At 45.0% G+C, this 15,470-nt stretch overlaps 1 long non-coding RNA gene across 1 annotated transcript; it reads right to left on the reverse strand.

The window, feature by feature from the left end:
* Positions 1-5,895: 5,895 nt before the first annotated feature.
* Positions 5,896-14,019, reverse strand: LOC308588443. Its single transcript, XR_014008769.1, has 3 exons — positions 13,866-14,019; positions 10,278-10,377; positions 5,896-7,743 (listed from the first exon to the last, which is right to left on the reverse strand). It is a non-coding gene; the product is annotated as an uncharacterized lncRNA (long non-coding RNA).
* Between the last annotated feature and the right edge of the window lie 1,451 nt (positions 14,020-15,470).

Here is a 15,470-nt window from a genome sequence, read left to right on the forward strand (position 1 = left end):
AACTGCTGCAGAAATTCAAGATTGGAAAAATGAGAAACAACACCGACAGAGCCATCCATTCCCAATTGGGCCACAACTCCTATCCTCCCTGACCATTAGCTTTTCTGGCAAGGGCTCATGGGAGTTGTAGTCCAAAAACCTCTGGAGGGCACCATGTTGACTCCCCATGAGCTAGCCAAACTGAGGCTCCTACTTACCCATTAAAATTACCCTCAGTGTGCTGTTCCATGAAGAGGGTCCCTTATAAATTGTTGTGCTTGGACACGATTTTCTTGTTTAAAGCTCCATGGAACGTCCAAGAGGAGCAATTCCATCAAAGCGCCCATTATATGGGACTTTCACTCATCCCATTTCTTAAAAAAGCAGGGTTGTGGGCATCCACTCTCAATGAACTGAGAGCACAGAGGTTTCAGAGTCACTCTTTCCCTTTGTCAAATTTTCCCGTACGACCAATCATTAATTCCCCTTAGATGGTAACCAAAACAAAGCAAAAGTAGTCATGGAGGTTGCTTTATAAACAACCTGTCAGGGAGAATATGGCTTTAATAAAGTTCTGGTTGAAAGTACAGCTGTTTGCTGTTCCTCCAGTTTGCCATTGTGTTGGCTCTGTAAGTAGTGCTGAGGGGAAAGTCGGGCAACTTTCATGCATTCCAGAGTAGTCTATTTTTCTGTTACGATAAAAAAAAAACGGGGTGGGGGTGGGGAATGATATATAAATATATGACTGTATTTTTAGCAAATTTATAATAGGGCAATCAAGTCAAAATTCTTCTTTTGTATTACAGAATAATATATTAGAGTCTCTATTGTCAACAATTTCCATAGTTGACCTTCTTATTTCATTTTGCGTGTGTGTCCGTTCTAAAGGAATGTTACAGTATTTTCCCACTGAACTGTGATGACTGCAAAAAAGGTCGCAGAGTCCAACGTTGTCGTGTTTTGATATTCTCCTTAATCTGTCAGATGTTTCAAAAGTGCAAATCGGAGTTAACCTGAAGATTTCCTCCTTCTGTGGGAGTGTGTGTATGTTTGCGCGTGCCGGTCAGAATGGCTCAGACTCTGATCTAAGTGGAACGCAGACATGTAATCCGTTAACTTCATACTTTGACCTCCGTGAGGTCCCTTCCAGATGTACATCAGTTATAATAAGATTAAAACCAATCAGAGTGCATGGATTACGTAATGGGCTCAATCCTTTGGCCAGGATAAGTGGCCAGTTGAGAAGATCTTATCCACCGCATGTTTTGTGTGCAAAAAAAGTGGGTGATCCAAGAGTCCAGACCAGCCTTTCCCAGCCTGGTGCTATCCAGATGTTCCCATCAGCGCCAGCCAACGCAGGCGGGAGCTGAAATCTAGAGGGCACTAAGTTTGAGGAAGCCTGGTCCAGATAATTCAGAATTCCCCTCCCCTTGAGAGCAGGAACTGGTGCTGGTGTGGTTAGGAAAGAGCACTCTGCACACCTTCAGAAGCACAGCATTTACCAGGCAGTGTGAAACCATAATTAAAACACAGTCCCAGCAAAGACAAGATACACAGAAACAAAAAGGCTTCCCTCACAGCCAGGCATAAGCTTATCTGTGTCAGCTTCACAGCACCGCACATCCTCCCAGGAAGCATAAACCTGCCTGCTAGCCTCCAGTGTGATTCCTCCTGCAGAGACCAGTGGGAAAGACGCTTGCCAACTTTTGAGTGGAAGCTGCGCTCTGGTGCCTGTAACAGCTGCCCGGCACTCGGAAATTTAGCAAGTGGCGTCTTCTCGATTGCTTCATCTCCCTGCCAAATAAAAAAGAAAGAAAGCTGTTGAAGGCACAGGAGGCAACGGAGCCCGTGTGGTGTAATGGTTAGAGTGCCTGGGAGACTAGAGTTCGAATCCCCACTCAATAAATAAGTGGCAGGCACAGGAAACAGGGAAGTAGATTCCACTTAATGCAAAAGACAGAACTTTGGTTTAAGGGAAGGGGTTTTGCAGAGGGGAAAGAGCGGGCATGGATGCTTCAGTCACCTGCTCCCTGCACTTCTGCGCTGCAGGCTTCAGTATTTCCTCCTTTTCAAATGTAATCTTACATCAAGCAAAAGGGCTGTAGCGCTTTGCATGCAAAAAGTCCCAGTTTCAATCATCATGTAGGGCTGCAGAGGGAATGGCACTCTGTCTAAAACCCCAGAGAGTCACTGCTGTTAGTGTGGAGTCCACAAACAATACTAAGCTAGATGGACATGATAAAAGGCAGCTTCCCACATCCCTTATCGCCACACTTACTAGGTAATGAGACCAAGAGCGCTGCCTTCATTTGCATCTGGTTACTCTGTTCCTTGCATAGACTAGAGGGATTTGCCCAAGTATAAACTGAGCAAAGAATCCAATTAGGATCTGACATTGCTTAGATGTGCTGGGATATGTAATCAAGCAGCTGCTGTAGGCCAGGAATAGCTAGCATGGCATCCGCCAGATGTTGTGGACTACAGCTCCCATCATCCCTCACCACTGGCCATACTGGCTGGCACTGATGTGAATTGGTGCCCCAAAGGCCTGAAGGCTACCACTTTGGTTACCTCTGTTATATATATATATATATAGCATGTGGCCAGATTTGTTTGTTTGTTTTTTCTGTTCCTTTATAATAAAGAGCTGATTCCATTGCATCAACAGAATCACACGGTGTGGAAATTTATTATATAGGCCTCCAGCTCTGACAAGCAAAGGCTCCGACATGCTCTAACATGAAACCTTGTGTTATATGGAACTTTCATAAAAGTAATTGAATAATGGGAAGAGCTGGTGCCAGATATCTAGCAGTCTGAAGAAATAGCCAATGGTTAGATAGATGATAGATAGATGATAGATAGATAGATAGATAGATAGATAGATAGATAGATAGATGATAGATAGATAGATGATAGATAGATAGATGATAGATGATAGATGATAGATGATAGATAGATAGATAGATAGATGATAGATAGATAGATTGATAGATAGATAGATAGATAGATGATAGATAGATAGATATAGATAGATAGATTTGCAGTATATGCAACAAGATGTGAACCTGTGACTGCCTTGTGCTGCAAAATACCATTTTACCACATTAAGCCTTTAATAGCTCAAATGGACATGTTTGTCCCAAATGTCAGCTGGTCCTCTGATTATCCAGTTTAGGAACCTTTTATGCAGGTACAAGTAGTGAAATGCATTCATTAGGATGGGCAGGATGTATGTATACTACATCTCCCATCATCCCTGATTAGTAGCCATGCTGGCTATGAGAAACTGGGAGAAACCAAAATCGGTATATTCTCCCAGCCCTAAAGGCCTGGATATTCTTCTGTAAATTGCACAACCCACAGAAGTTCCAGCTGGTGGAAGTGAGGCCATCTAGTGGGCTGGTAGGTGGGTTTTGCCCTGGCTGTAATGGGGTCCCCATCTTAAGTGATTTATTTCCTGTCCCAAAGAGAAGCCAACGGCATTCCGCTATGTGGGAGAAAGCAAAGAGCTATGCAACATGGACTCATTGGGTATGTAATTTCAATCCCAGGCATCTCCAGCTAAAAGGGGCCGTGTAGCAGGTGATGGGATAGACTTTTCTGCCAGAGGTCCTGGGGAGCCAGTGCCAGACAGAAAAAGCCACACTAGATGGACAAATAGCTTTATCTGGTATAAGCAGTAGTGCGCAGAATGGTGCTATCCTGACTTCCTGACAGGTGAGTCACTGCTGCTTACCAGGAGGGAGAAGGGCAAGCTAGCAAGGTTGGTGCAGTGCAAATGCACCAGCAGAGTCAATCCACTGTTGCTGCCAATGTGTTTGCACTACACCACCACTTTGCCCCTCTCCTTGCCAGTAAGCAGCAGTAATTCACCTATAAGGAGGTCTGCCCCACCATGCTGGCTGCTACTGGGTCTAAGGCACCTTCCTGTGCTCCTCCAAAAAAGCACTGCGCACTCACTCACACAGGTTCTCTGCAGAAATTACAAAGCTGCAACTGGCGAGTTTAAGGATCTGCTACAAACATCCCCATGATGCAACCAAGAAAAAATAGTTCAAGAGTTGTTGGCCAGCCCTCTTCTAAGGCAAAGAACTTAATAGAAGAGCACTGTTTTACCTTAGGCTAAAATGCTTGTGCCACATAGCCCTACAGCCAATGGAAAGCTACACCTTTGGTATGGCCTTTGGACGCTGTCCAACTTTGGAAACTTGGCTGCTGGAGAAACAGAAGAGATTATACTAGGGATGAACCTGAGTTTTAAAAAGTGCTCATTTACTACAAATGCAGGGAAGTTAAGAACATGTGTTGCTCTTCATTCTAGTCCACAACAGCTCCAGGAGCAGGCAACATGGTGGAGTGGAGTGACCTCCCTGCTGCTTACCAGGAGGGTGAGGGGTAAGGCAGCGGGGAGGGTGGTGCAGTGCTAATGCACTGGCAGGAACATCAAATTGGTTCTGTTGATATGTTTGCACTGCAACAACCTTGCCACTGCATCACCTTTTCTGCTCCCCAGTAAGCAGCAATGACTTGGCTGCTGGAAGGTCATTTATGCACCTCTGCTTCCCCACACAATCCAGTACTCCACAGCTAATAGGGGCATTCCTTATTCCAGAACACAGTAGCCTTCCCCAAATTGTACAGAAAAGAAGCCAGATCTCCACAGTAAGCCAAAAGTTGGGTACAGCACAATCTTACACCTGCCTACTTTGAGGTATCTCTCTTTCGAGTTCAATGGGGATTACACTTAGTAAAGTGATGTGGGAGTCTAGCTATGACCCCCATATACTCTGCTCTAAGCTCCCTGGAGAAAGAATAGGATACAAAGGCAATAAGTACACAATAAAGGCCTATTTCCATTTCATCGGCATCAAGTTTTGAAACAGACCTGCCTTTGTCCAAGAGAGGAAATTTAGATCAAGTGAAAAACAGCTTTTCTTGAATCAGCTGTTGGGGGGGATGTTTTCAATTATTGATTGATCCATTGACACTCTCATCTCACTCTTATTTCTTGGATACCAGTGTGGCCCTTCCTCTACCCTCTCCTCTCAATTTTAAAATATAGTAACAAAATGGAGGGGGGCTATAAATAAATAAGTTATAAAGTGAATAGTCTGTTTGGTTAGAGCAGGTGTTGGGAACCTTTGACCTTCCAGGTGACGTTCGAGTCCAGCTCCCCTCAGCACCAGCCAGCATGGCCAATAGCAGCAATGATGGGTGTTGTAGTTCAGTAACGTCTGAAGGATCCCCCTGCCATTCCTGCCGAGTCAGGGTATTTCTCTAATTAAAAGGTGCATGTTCTTCTCAGCATTAAGCAGGAAATCCCCAAAACTGGGCTTCCAGAGGCAAGAATCTAAGCTACTGCTTTTTGACCTGATGTTCATTGTTGAATCAAATGCTCCTGATCAAACTTCCACATCACCTCTTATTTTATTTTCTTTACTATATTTCTAGGCTTCCCTTTAGCCACAGTTCCCAAGGTGGAACTCAGGGCTCACCCACAATTATTTTTTGCCCTGCGCTTTTGGGGCAGAGATCTGTGCTTTAAAACTCCATGTCTGAGCACCGTTGTTTTTTTCCTCCAGAGCTTTCCCCATGAAAACCCGCTCTTTAAAGCTCAGTCGACACAAACAGGAGTCTGTGAGTCAACCGTTGAATGTTCACGCACAATACGCACACATCTGTGAACAGGCCTTCAGACAGTCCTTCCCAACTGGGATTTAAGTTTCTGCCTTGTGGTCCTGAGTCATTGAACAGTATTTTAGTTCTGGTTATTTTCCTTGCATGCTTCCTCTTCTTCCCCTCATTTCTTGTCCCCCACCTCCTTTGCTTCAGAAATACTTGTCTCAATGTGACATTCTTAGCCACTGAGGCCAGATAGCCAGTGTTTTTGGCCACAGAGAGCTGCATTTAAAAAAAATTATAATATTTCTATTACGCCAGGAAACTTGTTAGGAGTCTTTGCCTGTTTATTTTTGTGTATCTAGAGAGTTGCTTCTCGCCTTCTCTTTGCTCTGTCTTCTGTGAACTTTCCAGCTATGGAAACACAACCGCAACATCAAAAGAACTATTGCCCCCCCCCCAAAAAAATGAGCAACTAACTTTTCCCCAGATTAAATAATTACTACAACAAAAGTCCTGCTTGATCGTTAATCCTGTAAATACATCCTTCAAACTGACGCACTATTAGTATTTCCCTCTGTGGCGTAATGGGTCATTGTGTCTGGCTGTTAACCAGAAGGTTGGTGGTTCGAGCCCACCCAGGGATGGCTGTGGGTAGGATTCCTGCATTGCAGGGGCTGGACTAGATGTCCCTTGGGGTACCTTTCAGTGCTACAATTTTATGATTCTGGTACATCTCTGCGTAGGAGAAGGGTACAGGCAACAGCATGACATTCATTGTATGCAGAAGAGCCAAGGCTCTTGGCATTTCAGGGAGGGCTAGGAAAGACCCCAGAGAACTGCTGTCAGTTCACATAAACAATACAGAACAAGATAGCCCACTGCTGGATTCAGTAAAAGGCAGGCTCCTTTGCTCCTAGGGTTGCACAGGCATACTGCAGTGAGTGCATTCGGTACAGCAGAATGAAAATAATTCAACGTAGCCTGCTTGGAAAGCACAGGCCTCTGCTATTTCAGGTACCTGAAGCAGCTTTTATTTAGGATGGGACTGCTAGCCAAGACCATGGTGGAATCTACACACATATAAAAATGTTCTAAAATGCTTTTTTTTTTAAAGCATTTTTTAAAAATACATTGAATTTTCCATAAGGCTCACCATCGCCATCTAGAGTCACATTGTATATTGCACTTAAAACGTTTTATTTGCAGCTGTATAGCTGAGTCCCATGTAAGCAGAGCTCCATGAAGAGAATGACTGGCAAGGCGACATGAGCCTAGAAAAGCCATAGAATAGCAAGACTTTTTGGTGAACCTGGCTGGCAGCGTGCTTCGCTCTCACTTGCAATATCCACCCATGCAATGCAGTCTTACTTGAGCACCGGCTACTTCTGAGGCATCAAGGGATCTCAAAGGCAGAAATGTTGGAATCGCTTGCACAGCGGGTCCAGAGTGGCCTTGTTGCTGTTAAGGTCCTTGCTCACCACCCCATTCTTGCTTTCAGTGGTGTGTTTCATTAGGTCTCTCCCCCCTGCCTGCCATGTTAGGGCAGAGTCAACAGGCCCCTAATGGCATCACTAGAAGCAGCCAAATGGCTGGCATCGTTGTGCAATTTTCACACTCTTTTAGAGACTGCAGGTGTGGTTGTGACAAGCGTAGCTGAGCGGATGGTTTGTTTAAAGGGACAGGGGTTTTAAAAAGCAGCCTTCAGAACAGAATTATAATGGGAAACTGCATCATGCGATTATAGATTTTAAGGGGATTAAAAGGGGGAAAGGGGGGATTTAAAAAAAGAAAAGAAATGCAGTTTGGGATCTTTACCTTGTAGAATGTACACTCTAGCTCATTGCAGAAAGCAACAAATCAAACCCAGGAGCTGGATTTGTGCATCAGCTGATATACAACAGCAACTGGTCTGCTAAATTGTATATGGATTCTTTGCATTCATGGCCCATACTCTCAAGACTCAATGCATCAAGACATTTCACCATTTGAGCATTAACAATTCCCATATGTTTGGGAGGAACAAGGATTCCATTAGCCATAAACTAGTGCACTTAAGAGTCTTACTTTTTTAAATATTTATTTTTGGTAGCTTTAATTTAATCCTTACTTGTTGAAGTTTATTGACCTCTCCAATTGTTTCTGTAAAAGAAAAGAAAAAGACTTTTAAACGTGTCTTTATATGCATGTGGTGGTATGAAACTGTGATCATTGTGTGACATTCAAAAACTGTACTGTCTTGTAAAAATACGTCCAAATGTCTACAGATTTTAAAAGCAATGGACCCTTCCTCCAGATTGTAGAAATAAATAAAAAGGTATTGTTAAAACTGAGCAGTGAATGTTTAGTATGTGCACTTATTTCCATTTAGATTTAACTATTTCTATAGTAACTTGCCGTGATGGCTCAGAGCTGGTAATAAGAGTCATCGAAAATGGCTTTTTGTACCCAATGCTTGAAGTGTATAAAATGAGACTAAAAGAACAGGCAAATAGCACCTGCTTATGAGAGAGAAGGGGGTACTTTAATTCATGTGAGTGATTGTCAGTTGAAATTCGTGAGCATTCAAGTGGGCTCAGGATGCAGGATGTGATTTTGTGCATGACGAACAATGCAGGGGAAATAAATGCTTTAGAGCCAAACTACATGTTATGATAAATAGGGTTTTGTAAATAAAAAATAAAAAGGTGTTTAAGCTTAACACTTTTATTTTAATAAAAAGGAGCCAAGAATGGAGTATGAGTGCATGGCAGTTTTCTTCCAAAACTCTCCCTAGTTCTTATTTGTCCACAAAGATGTGAGCAAATTACAGCCACACGGAGGAATTTTCAGCAAGAAGCCGATTAACGCCCCAGTCCATACAGAATAGGACAACAGAATTGTAGAATTGGAAGGGGAACATGAGAGTCATCTAGTCCAACTCCCTGCAATGAAGGGATCGTTTTGCCCACCATGGCAAAACGCTGCTTTTTCTTTGAAATAAAACTGATTATGTTAATCAAACTTTTTAAACTACATATGACAAAATATGCAGGAGGCAGAGACAGCTTACCACACCTGGGGTGACAAAAAGGCAAGCCTACCTAGTTCGTAAAGGTAAAGGTACCCCTAACAGTTAAGTCCATTCGCGGATGACTCTGGGGTTGCAGCGCTCATCTCGCTCTATAGGCCGAGGGAGCCAGCATACAGCTTCTGGGTCATGTGGCCAGCATGACTAAGCAGCTTCTGGGGAACCAGAGCAGCACACAGAAACGCTGTTTACCTTCCCGCCAGAGTGGTACCTATTTATCTACTTGAACTTGACGTGCTTTCGAACTGCTAGGTGGGCAGGAGCTGGGACTGAACAACAGGAGCTCACCCCCATCACGGGGATTCGAACCACCGACCTTCTGATCAGCAAGCCCTAGGCTCTGTAGTTTAGACCACAGTGCCACCTGCGTCCCTTACCTAATTCATACTTTCCAAAATTATACACAAACTGAACTCGACCACCCTTCAAAATACAAACATCTCTGAATTTGGCAGTGTAGTTCCCCAAACAAGTAATCTGCACAAATATAGTAAAGTGAGTCTAAAGGAGAGCCAGCGCACCCCGTTTCGCCGCTTGAGGCAACACAGGAAATGCCGCCTTGGCCCGCCACCTCCACCAGTCGTGGAGAAGCAATACTACCATTGGTACACATTTCTGGCAAAATCTCATGAGATTTCTCTCGTGCTCTGTGAGATCTCACAAGGTTTTGGCAAGATATAGGCACTGATGCAGTACTCCTTCTCTGCCACCAGCAGAAGTAGCGAGTGGGGCATCCACAATGGCACCGCCTCAGGGCTTTCTGCTGCCTGAAGCAGCTGCTTCAAACTACTTCATGGGTGGACTGAGCCAGGTCTGTAAAGATGCATTTAATCATCATGGAAATAGCATACAAAACTGCATTGTATATAAGGAAATTTCAATTGCAAAATACTGAGTATTAATAATGTTAAAAATAATTTTATTATTTATACCCCGCCCATCTGGCTGGGTTTCCCAAATAGACAAAGTTACATACAAAAAGGGGCATATTTGGGAGAAATGCACTAAAATGATAGTAAATTTTCAGGAGGACTATTTAATAACACACAAACACAAACACACAAAGTGAGAGAAAGCAAAAATTCAGATTCGCCCAATCCCTAGAGCCAGCCCAGGTCCCCAGCAGTGGGCTGAATGTGAAGTCACCATTAAGCACTGAGTGTATTATTAAAATCCTTTCTCATTGGATCTTCAGGCCTCCTTGCTGAATATCTCATTCAGATTTTCCTGCAGGCTGTAGGAACATCTCAACAAGGGGCGGGGGGGTCATTATAGACCTCACTAGGCAGACATTAAAGCATCCGATTGAAATTGCATGCTTCTCTAGCTTTCATGATTTGCTCCAGCTCAATTTTTAAATGAATCAGGACTCCTTTGCTCACTTTTTTATTATTTCTAGCTGGAATTATTCTAATGCTCCGGAGCTTTCAAAGAAATCATTTCAGAATGTGACGTGGTTACCAAAGAAATACTAACTTTACCCAATCAACTTGCATGCCACCATTATTTTAAGATGCGGTGATAGCCTCGTGGGCCAAACTGAAGCCCCTGCTAAGGTAGAACTGCAGTGATCAAAGTGATAACTAAGCAGCCTCTGTGCTCTTACCTAGATTGATCTGCAGTCTCGAAACTGGGTGAGAGTGTGGCCTGGGGCTTCAGTCTGAATATTTAAAACTGCTGTTGGGTCCGGGTTGCAGCTCACTGTCCTGCGGGCACACAAAAAGAGTTTAACTTGAGTTTTCCTCCCTCTGATGACTTCTCTCTCTACAGATAGTTAGCTTCCTGGAGGGCAATGTTGCAGATCCCGTCTCCAGACGGCAGCTTCATTGCTGCCTACCTGGATGGTGTGGGGAAAGGGGAAGATGGTGGACGACTTGGGGCTGTGTGCACACACCACCAGTGAGAGGCCTGGACTGGCTATGCCAGACTGCCTGCACAGTCCTGACCTTGCCATTGCCTCTCTGCCTACACCATCAAGGTAAGAGGGGCAGCTCCATTAGGCCAGCTGCTCCTGATTTGCTTCATTTTGGCCCCTGGCTCTTGAGAAATGGATTGCCAGCTCACCAAGCAGGGGCAGTTCAACATGTTTTGCTGCCTGAGGCAAAATGGGAACATGCTGCCCCATCCCACCGCTGCCCTGCCACCGCAGCAGGGTGACCACAGGGGAACTGCTTTTTGGGCTTCTGCCACCCAAGGCAGCTGCCTCACCCTGCCTCATGGGTGGGCCGGCGCTGTCACCAAGTCATTCACTTCTCAGCCTGGGACTCAGCTATACAGCTGCAAATAAAACGTTTTAAGTGTGTTGTAAAGTACAATATACAAATGTGACACTAGATGGCAACAGTCAGCTATGGGAAATTCCACATATTTTTCAAAACATTTTAAAAAGCATTTTTACAGCATTTTTTATGTGTGTGTATATTCCACCCTAGTGTTTTTCTCTCAATAGCTCTGCACTTTCAGCCAACAACAAAGAAGAAGAGCCCTTACACAACGCTCCCCCAGATTGGTTTAGTTGTGAGGTCATCTGGGGTGTCCTCAGGTAAATTGCTCTCTAGAAAGCCAAGCCACATTCACAAGAAATTGGCCAATATAGAGTTAGGTCATGGGTACATCTAGGACAGGATTGCCTTCACAAACCGGAAGTAGGTCTCCAAAACTCTTTTCATCCAGGGAACATTCCCATCACTTCCTGGACATACCACCAAGGACTGAACCTAGGTACATTTGCATGGAAAGCAGGAGGAGGAGTTTGGACTTGATATTTCTCCCACCTTTCACTCTCCCTAAGGAGTCTCAAAGTAGCTAACATTCTCCTTTCCCTTCCTCCCCCACAACAAACACTCTGTGAGGTGAGTGAGGCTGAGAGATTTCAGAGAAGTGTGACTAGCCCAAGGTTACCCAGCAGCTGCATGTGGAGGAGCAGGGAAGCGAACCCAGTCCACCAGATTACGAGTCCATCGCTCTTAACCACTACACCACACTGGCTCTACCACACTCTATCACAACTGTGCTAGTGCCTTCTTCCTCAAAAGGAGGACACTGTCTCCCTCCAAAGGCCAATCAATGACAATGTTTACAACAAACTTTTCAATAGGCAGCCTACTGTTCCCTAACTCAGCTTTCACGGCACTTTAGAATTCCTTCCCAGTATGCAACCAGAGTTTTCTAGAAGCTGGAATTGCAGGTAATGACCGTGTTTCTACCCAGAACCAGATGACTCCAGCATGAAGTCTGAGGGCACTTTAAAGCAGCAAATTTGTTCCCAGTCATCCCAAGCCCCCAGCAGCTCTCCAGCAACAAACCCTCTGCAAATTTGAGAAGGGACATATCTCAGTCCTCTGGCTTCCTCCTAGCAACTCTGAGCAAGGATGTAGAACAGTTTCCTCACCAGCTGTTTCCATTCCCTTTGGAATGAAGCATGGTAAGTCTTTCAGGCATGCTCCATCATCTCAAGGGCTACTCAAGTGGCCCTCAACAGCCACTTGTGTATCTGAAGAAGTGTGCATGCACACGAAAGCTCATACCAAGAACTAACTTAGTTGGTCTTTAAGGTGCTACTGGAAGGAATTTTTTTATTTTGACTATGGCAGACCAACACGGCTACCTATCTGTAACCTCAACAGCAGTTAGTGTCAACAGGCCTAGGATCAGAAGAAAAGTATGGTCAGGCACCTGCCAAGACTCCTAGGGCTCAGAAAGGCCCATCATTGACCTGACCCTGCCAACCCATCAGAACCAAGGTCCAGCATTGCATTTTGGGTAACTGAACATGGCATGCAGCTGTTGCAGATCAGAGCCAGGACCCTCTGTGGTTAGAGAAATCTATCCATGAAGGACATTCGAACGCAAAGTTTTCCTGAACCCTCATCTCCCTATATTCGGAATTAGACAGATGTGCAAAATAAGAGACACCAGCAACTCCTCAACCCTTTGTAAAATACAGACATATTTACAGTGCAATCCTGTGCATGTCTACTCAGAAGTAGGTCCCACTTTGTTCAATGAGACTTAGTCCCACAGCTAAGTGTGTATAGGACTGCAGCCTTACATGTTTTTCTGTTACTCACTCTTTCTCTTTATAAATAAAACCATATGAAACTTAAGTCCAAGAGTTTATCAGAGCTTTAAATCAGTGCCACCCTCAGGAAAATGGCAGTAGTTGAACTCTTGTGCATAGGGCTGGCTCAACCCATTTTGCTGCCTGAGGCTCGGAACAATGTGACAACCTTCCTGCTTCTACAAACAGAAGCAACCGGACTGATTCTGCTTACCCATCATACACTGCTCCACCAGCAAGTCCTGGGAACTGCAGTTTACCCCCTCACAGAGCTATAATTCCCAGTATCCTTAACTACAGGGAGGCGGGTGGTGCTGTGGGTAAAACCTCAGCGCCTAGGACTTGCCGATCGCATGGTCGGCGGTTCGAATCCCCGCGGCGGGGTGAGCTCCCGTCGTTCAGTCCCAGCTCCTGCCCACCTAGCAGTTCGAAAGCACCCTTAAGTGCAAGTAGATAAATAGGGACCGCTTTATAGCGGGAAGGTAAACAGCGTTTCCGTGTGCTGCTCTGGTGCCAGTTCGCCAGAGCAGCTTCGTCACGCTGGCCACGCGACCCGGAAGTGTCTGTGGACAGCGCTGGCTCCCGGCCTCTAGAGTGAGATGAGCGCACAACCCTAGAGTCTGTCAAGACTGGCCCGTACGGGCAGGGTACCATATCCTTAACTAGGGTTGCCATACGTCTGGAATTTCCTCAACATATCCAGAATACTGCTGTCTCTAGCAGTGTCTGGGTGGAAATCCGGACACCCATGTCAGCAGTGTCAGTTTTTGGAGATTTTCGTTAAAAATAGCTCAAAAACTTCAACTTGGGCGGGGGTTTGCTTTGTTCTCAAGGACACATTCCAGCCAGGCACACCAGGAGCAGTGAGGGGTGTGACCTGGGGGCAGATAGAAAGACACATTTGGCCCACAGGACTGAGGTCCCCACTCTTGATTTTAAGAAATAAACCTGCCTATGTAAATGCAGTCTGTTATTCTCTTACTCTGTGGCTGTAAGTGAGTCATAGTAAAAGGCACCTTGGCTTGGAGAAATGTTATTGCTGCTCCGCCTCAGGCAGCAAAGTGTCTCGAGCCAGTCCTGTTGCTTCTTCCGAAGACTTACAGAAATATTTTTAGTTCCCAGGTAATGCCTTACCTTAACGTCAGAGCTAACAAGCTCTATCTCAGAGGACACTGTGTCAGGAGACAGCAGCTGTAAAAGTCCTATGACTCCACAAATCTCTCAACTGCAGAATTATTGGCTGGATGTTTCTCGTTTCCAGAAGAAGCTCCTTATTTAAATACAGATTGTTCCGTGCTAAATGTTTGGTCATAATTACAGGCCTGTGAAAATTTGTCAGCTGCCATTAACGTATAAGGCTGTGTATACACTATACCTTTAAAGCACATTCAAAGCTCATTTCCCCACTCAGAGATTTTTGGGCACTGTAGTTCACTCCTATTGCCTTGTTTTCCACATTTAAGCAACTGAGACTAGAGGCCAATGACCCCCTTCTTTCATTCCTTCCTCGCTCATTTCAGTAAGATAATTATGCCAATGCATACAAACAGTGACTAAATAGGATCTTGGAAATGGAAGCTATAATGCTTAGCGGGGGAACATCAAGCCTGACAATCAGTGCAGAAGTGAATGAGGCCTCCCCAAGTCCGTGTGGCTCTGTGCCACCTCCTAATCATGAGTTATTACAGGAGCAGAGAGAAAGATCAGCACATATGGTAATGAAAAAACTACCATGTCTTGGCAGCTTCAGGCGATGTCTGTAGAGAAAGCGCCAATTTAATAGGAGCATACTTTTGTTATGGTACCTCTGGCACTGGCCTTAGCCTGATATTACTGCATTTGTTATGCATTGCTTTGCGATAATGCTGGTAAGGTCGTGCATTTGAAATGTAATAGGGATTCAAAGCCTGGCACTAGGCTGACCAGACCAAAGATTGCTAGGCAAGGAGCCATTTTGACTGTGGGAGGGACTCTGGGCAGCACAGCACACTTGTGCCAACTTGCACTGACTTTACTCTTTGACAAGGTTGGCTACAGGTTTCAGGGGTCCTTAGGTAGGTGTTAAGTTGTGGGTGAACATATCAGACGACACAACGATTCTTCAAACAGCTCTTGTTTATTCACAGGCCAGAACTGAACTGAAGGGTTCAGCCAGCTTGCTTATATAGAGCTCCACTACAACGCAACAGTAACCACTTTTTGTAACTAGCCAATCACTGAACATCACTTTCAATTCCTTTTTGCATACATGGACCTGAGTGAAAACTATCTACAGTATCACCCTGCTGGCCCAGGGTGAGAACTTCAGTACATAACAGTAGGCCCTCTCCTCCATCAGTAGACTCTGGTGTGTTTACCTAGCAGTGACTACAAACAACAACAGGCAGCACCAGTGGCAGTCTGAGCAGCATTGTGTGGCTGGTTCTAGCCAAAATTTAGGTTTCCCACAATGCCTCTTGCTTGGAGCTCCTGGGTCATTTCAATAGCAGCTGCTAAGTTCAGTTGCCCAGCAAAGCCGAGAATGCTGGGGCTGTGGGGGGAGAGAATTAAAGGGGAGCTCGTGACAAGCATTAGCAGTGTGTTTTGCTGTGGGCAGTACCAGTTGCCCAAGAAAGACAGGTATGCAGAATCCCACCCTGCTAAGGTGGCCAGCTACGCATTACAAAAGTGTTTTTGGGGCGACAAGATGTGCAATTGCATGAGATGACAGCAACCAAAATGGTCACTGTGCTCTTGTGA

The sequence above is a fragment of the Podarcis bocagei genome (assembly GCF_964188305.1).
Source record: "Podarcis bocagei genome assembly, chromosome: 5".
Lineage (NCBI taxonomy): Eukaryota > Metazoa > Chordata > Lepidosauria > Squamata > Lacertidae > Podarcis > Podarcis bocagei.